Genomic DNA, 7,211 nt, shown 5'->3' with positions numbered 1-7,211 from the left:
CCTCTCTCTCTGCCCCTCCCCCGTTCATGCTCTGTCTCTCTCTGTCTCAAAAATAAATAAACGTTAAAAAAAAAAAATTTAAAAATTAGTCATCATCGTTGATTGGAAATTCAAACGTGCCTGGGTGTCCTGCCTTTTTGTGTCCTAAATCTGGCGGCCCTACTCAGTGGTCAGTCATCGTGTGAGCCACGGAAATAAAAGTTGCGGCTGGCTTTATGGAGAGGTGTGGGTGGAAGACAGAAGGCAGTCAGAAGCAGTTGGCCCAGGTTTTAAATGCCGGCACTGCCCTTTGTCCTGGCCAAGCTCTTTGACTTCTGGGCCTTTGATATCTTCATCTGCAAAACGGGAGACAGAACATCTAATTTCGGGCTGTTGGAAGATTCAAGATAATCCGCGATGCGCCCGGCACATAGTTTGTGTCGTCAGTACTGACCCTCATTATTCTTTGCATCATAGGTAACCTGAGCTCGTATCTGTTCATCTTCCCGAACTATGTTTTTACGTGAGTCAGGACTAACCTATTTAGAGTGAGGGTTGATTAAGAGGGAGGCAATAAAGGTAACATTAAAGCAGAAGGAAGAGTATTTTTTTTATATATAACAAATGCTGGGCAGGAACACAGCGAGGGAGGCCAGAGAAGGAAGAAGAAACAGACATGGAGACATGTACAATATGGGACACTGAAGGGTTCCCAGGACCCTGGGAGCCAGAACCCCAGATTTGAATGCCAGCTCTGTCCTGACTCACTGGGAGACTTTGGGCCCCACACTTTTTCTGTGGGTCTCGATTTCTCTCTCTTCAAGATGAAGGACATGATACACACATTGGCAGGATGTGGGTTGCAACCGACTGAAACTCACTACACGGTGGCTTAAACGATCAAACGATCTTTTTCAATAAACAAAGAAATAAACGTTTAGTCTCAGTACGTCTCAAATAAAGCATGGGACGTACTTAGACTGAAAGCCATTCATTATTGGGGCGCCTGGGTGGCATCCGACTCCGGCTCAGGTCACGGTCTCGCGGTTCGTGGGTTCGAGCCCCGCGTCGGGCTCTGTGCCGACAGCTCGGAGCCTGGAGCCTGCTTCAGGATTCTGTGTCTCCCTCTCCCTCTGCCCCTCCCCCACTCGCTCGCGCGCACTGTTTCTCTCCCAAAAATAAATAAAAAATTAAAAAAAAAATCGTTCATTATTTGTCCGAAATTCACATTTAACTGGGCATTCTACATTCTTCTTTGTTAATCGCAGCAATTACAGCCGCCTTTCTTGCTCTGTTTAACCGGAGAAGCTCTGTTTCTGTTTTCTGTGTCGAGCATATGTGAAAAGCGTCCTTGATCAAAAGTTCCAGCTGCTGAAGAAAAGAGGCCTGTAAACTCTAGACGGACATGGTTCCCGTGGCCCCTTCCAGCTCCCTGATGCTGTACCCCGCAGGCTTGTAGCTGTAGGCAACAGAAACCATCTGGGGCTGACTGGTACAGGAAAGGAGTTCACCGGAGGACCTTGTGGGGCTCACAGAAGTTCCAGGAAGGCCAGAGAACCAGGCTGGGGGTCTCTGCAATTGGGAACATGGCCCCAGATGGTTCTGCAGAATGGCCCAGGCCCAGGCTAGCAGCATCTGACTGGCTGGGACCTGGTCACATGCTCTGGTTGCAAAGCAGGCTGGTCCAGGGCATCTCTCATCTGGGGGGGCGGGGGGGGGGAAGCTGCTTCCCAAGATGGGAGATTCCCTGAACACAAGGGAGGACTCAGACGCAGAGGGGAGGAGGGAGACCCTTGGAGGCAATGGCAGTGAAGGCTTAGGGTCCTGGAGAAAGAATTCTGGATTTTGATGTTTGTGGGGGAATTTTCTGAGCTGGTGGGGGGGGGGCACTGCTTTGAAATGCACAGACCTTGGGGTCCTTTGGTGTGGGGAGTGGGGAGGCTGCATACACCCTCCGAACCCAGCAGAGACCTATACAGGGACAGTGGCAAACTGGAGTCCAGCATCTGGCTGGTAGATGGGTTTTCTTTGGTCTAACAGTTGAAAAACAAATTGAATTAGCTGCCCATACACACTGAGAGCCGTCACATAAAAGCAGGGTTTCCGCTTCTCTTGAAAGTTAGCATTCTGTGGGAACGTCAGAACACAATTCCTGGATGGCACCCCCCCCCCCCCACGCCCCCACAGGAATGTGGCTTCCAGCTCGCCCTCTCCCCAGCCCTCCCTGTTAGATCTGGGCCCCGGGTCCCTTCCTTCTGTTGTGTTTGTCTCGTGTGTGGTCTCCTTTAGTGGAAGAGGAGGAAAGTGAATTCTAACTTCGGAAACATAGAGTCCGCACACCCGGTGACATCAGCACCCCCTGGGAACCGAGTAAAGGTGCAGAATCACAGGGCCCACGGGGACCAGGGGTGTGGGTATGCGCATTTTGACAGCTGGGGGGGGGGGCGGATTTGGGAAATTCGACAGCACAGTCAGGATGGAGAAGGTTTGCTTTCGGATCAAGCGAGGGGGAGAAATGATCTGCTCCCAGGCCATTAAACCACCAGGTGCTTCAAAGCCCGGGCTGTGCAGACAGATGCGGCTTTGGATGATGGTCTCCTCCCGAATGAGTAGCGTGACACTCTCAGAATCCCGGTCTGCTTCTCTGTGGTCCGAGAAGAACAGACCCGCGCCTGGGGGAGGGGGACGTGGGCTTAGGCAGCGAACGGTGTAGCAGGTGCCTCGCTTCGAGCTTGCCAGCCGCTCACGTCTGGGAAGGAGGAAAGGGCTTCTTCTGCCGCTCAACCAAGGATTGTAAATGCTCAAAACCGGTTCCTTCAACTGAGGAAGAAAACAACAGTCGTGCCAGTAAGAAACAAAACCGAAGCTTTCTCCTGGCTCTTTGGGAGACCCTGATAAATAAATCTATCTGGGAGCATCAGCTTTCCCTGGAGCGAGTGTGTGTGTGTGTGTGTGTGTGTGTGTGTGTGTGTGTGTTTTCCATCTGCAACTGTGGCTACTGCCACATGCACTGAAGACCGATAGGAGCTGTTTCGTGTCTTACTCCTCTGTTGAAAAATTTGTGCAAAGCCCCAGGGAAAGTGAGCTTGAGTCTCTATCTCCAGCGCAATGAAAGGTCTGCATGGAAAGCCACATTTCATTACAGGAGTGCTAAAATAATTTCCTCTCTGGGGCAAGTGGACACACACACGCATGCACGCAAGGATCTGCACACAAGGATGTGAAAACCTGTGCACGAGGAGGCTCTCGGCTCCCTATTCCCGGCGGGCGTCTGACGTCCGTCCAGGTCATCATGCCATGGCCAGGTGGGGAGACAGAGGGAACAGCTCGCTAGACTGGCCAGGCTGGGGGGAGGGTGCCCCCGGGGAGCCCCCAGGCCCGCTGAACTTCTGCCGGGACAGGTGGTACAAGGGTTCTGCTGGGGTCCCTACCTCCCGCTGAATCTGAGCGTCAGCAGGATGACTTTTTTTTTATTGCCTTCGAGACACATGCTGACTTGGTCAAAATCGCTCCGGCAAGATGTGAGCGATGATGTATGAAATGAAAACTTGCCCCAGCGCTGAGAGCCGGGTGTGGACTCTCGGCTGGGCTGGCCAGACACAGCGATACCCCTCACGTTTCCAGGCTGTCTTTCAGCCAGGCGAAGCAGGCCCCAGGTGTGGAGCAGAGAGGGCAGATCCGGTTACGGCCGGCTGGGGAGTCCTGCGCTGGGTGCCCAGCTCAGGGAACCACAACCGGGGTGGGGGCTGGGGCACTGGCTGCTGGGAAACCAGATAGGCCCCCGGGAAGTTCCTGGGCCCTGGATGGCACAGGAGGGGCGCCGGGGGACAACGAGGGGGGTCAGAATGCAAGCCTTGCCCTTTCTTCTCTACTACTGTGATCCTGCTCTGCTCTCACCCCTCACCCCACCTCTCGATCTCTCATAATCGGGAGAAATGGATTTTTCTCTGCTTGGCCAAAACCAGACCCTCATGAAGAATTGTGTTGTTGTTGTTGAATTTTTTTAATGTTTATGTTTTTTTGTTTTTTTTTTTAATTTTTTTTTTCAACGTTTTTTATTTATTTTTGGGACAGAGAGAGACAGAGCATGAACGGGGGAGGGGCAGAGAGAGAGGGAGACACAGAATCGGAAACGGGCTCCAGGCTCCGAGCCATCAGCCCAGAGCCCGACGTGGGGCTCGAACTCACGGACCGCGAGATCGTGACCTGGCTGAAATCGGACGCTTAACCGACTGCGCCACCCAGGCGCCCCTTAATGTTTATGTTTGAGAGAGAGAGAGAGAGAGAGAGAGAGAGACAGAGCGTGAGCAGGGGAGGGGCAGAGAGAGAGAGGGAGACCCAGAATCCAAAGCAGGCTCCAGGCTCTGAGCATCAGCAGAGTGTGATGCGGGGCTCAAACCCATGAACCACGAGACCATGACCCAAGCCGAAGTCGGTCTCTTAACCGACTGAGCCACCCAGGCGCCCCAGGATTGTGTTTTTTTTTTAATTTTTAAAATGTTTTTATTTATTTTTGAGACAGAGAGAGACAGAGCATGAGCAGGGGAGGAGCAGAGAAAGAGGGAGACACAGAATGGGAAGCAGGCTCCAGGCTCTGAGCCATCAGCACAGAGCCCCACGTGGGGCTCGAACTCACAGATGGTGAGATCACGACCTGAGCTGAAGCCGGACGCTTAACCGACTGAGCCACCCAGGCGCCCCTGTTGTTATTTTTAACTTAGAAGGCTTTCCTGTTAACATATTTTCCTTTTCATCCAGATCCTAACAGACACTTATCAAATGCTTTCTCTGTGCCCCAGTCACCTTGCAAAGCACTTTACGTGAATTGCATTAGCTTCCAAATCCTCCTGGGAACCGTAGGAGAAAAGTGACCCTAGGAAATGGGCGCTAGTAGCCTCCCATTATACAGACAGGGAAACTGAGGCACAGAGCGCTTAAATCTCTGAGACACAAGGGCAAGTGGCAGGGCTGGGGTGTGAAACCAGACAGACAGGCTCCCAGGGCCAGGCTGCTAGCTCCCCTCTCCCCGCCTTTCTCTAAACAATCTCCAAGATTCCGATGGTGTCCTCAGCTCTCAAACTAGCATCCCATACATTCCCGGCCTGATATTTCTCGCCTGTGTGTTGGCATTCATTCATCCATTCATTCATTCGTCCAGCAAGCGTTCGCTGAGGGCTGGGTGCAGTGCTGGGGACTCCTGTGGGGGAGGAAGCAGGGAAAATAAAGAACACACCCCCTCCCCCAGCGTGGATGGCAGGAAAGATAAAGCTGAATCAGGTTGTGGGAATTCGGAGGGAACCTTATCTTTGCCCAGATCTTGGATATGGAGAGCATGTTTTCTCTTCGCCTTGCATGAGAAAAGACGGAAGGGTCTCGGGGTGAGGGGTCTGGGAGACACCTCGCCCTGGTGCCCGCATGGTCAGCCCTCAGTGAACTGTGCTTTTCAGGTATTGGCTCTGCTCATTTTGCTATTCATCCAATGGGCACTTACTGAGCACCTGCTGTGGGCCAGGCTCCACTGGGCTCCCGGTGGGATGTGCAGAGGGGTGAACCATAATCCTGGCTTCAGGGCCTTCCTGGGGTTGGGGGGAGCAGGGCAGATGCTGACCAATCAGTTGTTTTCATATGTAAATCGGCAGCACCAGCACCGGCTGCCCCCACCCCCTGCCTCCCTCGCTGGTCAAAATCCCCCTGAAAAACTTAAGAGTGGATTAAAAAGCAGACAGGGCTGCAGCAGAGGACTCGGGAAGAAAGTAACCTCCTTCATCTCAGCTGGTGACGGAAGTGAGCTCAGGGGCAACAAAGCCTCGCGTCTGTTCCTTGTTCTGCACAGCCTGTGCACCTGCTGGTCGCTCTGCCTAGGATGCCTTTCCCTGGCGAAGCTGGCTCTCCCTCCTCCTTCCAGGACGCAGGTCAACGGCATCTGGTCCAGGAGATCTCCTTCCCACTGCCTCATCCTGTTGACTTAGCCCCGTGGCTTATCACGAGATGACCTAGGGCGCGCCCCTCACCGTGGACTCGGGAGGCCCGCCAGCACTCCTCTGACTGCCTCCGCAGGCCCCTGTGTTTGCTTCCTACCCACCACGATGCCCGTTCGGGTCTCTGCTCCCTGACCCTCCTGTGTTCCCTGTGCTGCCTGGCCCCGGCCGAATGCACCACATCCTTCTCCGAGAGAATCAAGGGACAGCACTGCCACCCCTCCGGACCTCTAATCCCGTTGAAGGTTCCCGCTTCGTCTCCTCTGGGCTGAAAGCCAGCTTTGCGATGGAGGCCGCCGTGCGGGCTCGCTCTCTGCGGTGCCCTCCAGCCCAGCACTGTGCTCGGCACTGGGACGGGCGCGTAAGTTGCAGGGCCCAGTGCAAAATGAAAACAGGGGCCCTTTGTTCATAGATTAGGAAGAATTGCAACACAGAAGCAGCAGAACATTAAGCCAAGCGTGAGGCCCTTTTGAGCTTTGGGGCCTGGGCGTCCCCACGGTTGCCCGCCCAGGAAGCTCACCCTGCCTGACACGGAGGAAGTGCTTCACAAACCTTTGTTGAAGGAAGGAGTTAATGGATAAAGGGCAGGTGGAGGGGGCTTTCAAAGGGCCTTGACTGACAGGTGGGCAGAGGGGCCTCAGGACCTGTTCCACCTGGAAGCCAGGGGCCTAAGAAACATGAATGGCTCTGACCTGTAAGCCTTGTGGATCTCTTCTCCTTGCCTGGCCTCCGGCCTCTCTTCTCCGGCTGCGATCTTGTCTAAAAGCCCCCAAAGGACTGCATGGCAGAACCATCTCTGCTCCGGAAAACTCTAGAAGGCCAGGTTTATCTTGACCGACCCCAGAGCTTTCTCCTGTCCCCAGGTGAGGCTTAGCCAGACTGTCCCCCCCACCCCCCACCAGCCGGGGCTCTTGTCTCCCAAACTCAATACTTTACCTTCCTCCCAAACTCTAACCCACCATCTGGGAACTCCTAGCTTCTGGATTTGCCTCTTTGGGGCAGTCCTAGGAGGGGAGGGAGGCAAGGTTGAACTTGTACCCACGGCCTCACTCGCACTCCGGGGGAGTATTTTGCTCCCGTTTTTACGGATGAAGACATCAAGGTTCTGAAGGGCAGTAATTCACTTAGGTTCTTCAAGCATCATCCAAGGCGTCCGTGTCCCTGCCCAATAGCGCTGGGCCCCGAGGAGCTCAGGATGTTTGCGGGGTGAGGGAAGGCCAGGAGGGAAGAAAGGAGGTCTCAGGCACAGAGCCA

The 7,211-nt window shown here is 54.0% G+C and overlaps 1 long non-coding RNA gene across 2 annotated transcripts; it reads right to left on the bottom strand.

Annotated features, from left to right (window-relative positions):
- Positions 1 to 589: 589 nt before the first annotated feature.
- LOC131485984 (uncharacterized) lies at positions 590 to 6,903 on the bottom strand. Of its 2 annotated transcripts, XR_009249118.1 has the most exons (4): positions 5,738 to 6,903; positions 5,471 to 5,555; positions 1,889 to 2,012; positions 590 to 1,350 (listed from the first exon to the last, which is right to left on the bottom strand). It is a non-coding gene; the product is annotated as an uncharacterized LOC131485984 (long non-coding RNA). The 2 variants fall into 2 exon arrangements; XR_009249117.1 differs by having other exon boundaries at positions 5,471 to 6,903.
- Between the last annotated feature and the right edge of the window lie 308 nt (positions 6,904 to 7,211).

The sequence above is a fragment of the Neofelis nebulosa genome, chromosome 9 (assembly GCF_028018385.1).
Source record: "Neofelis nebulosa isolate mNeoNeb1 chromosome 9, mNeoNeb1.pri, whole genome shotgun sequence".
Taxonomy (NCBI): Eukaryota; Metazoa; Chordata; class Mammalia; order Carnivora; family Felidae; genus Neofelis; species Neofelis nebulosa.
The sequence above is the reverse complement of the archived record's forward strand: the minus strand, read 5'-3'. Positions and strand labels throughout refer to the sequence as shown.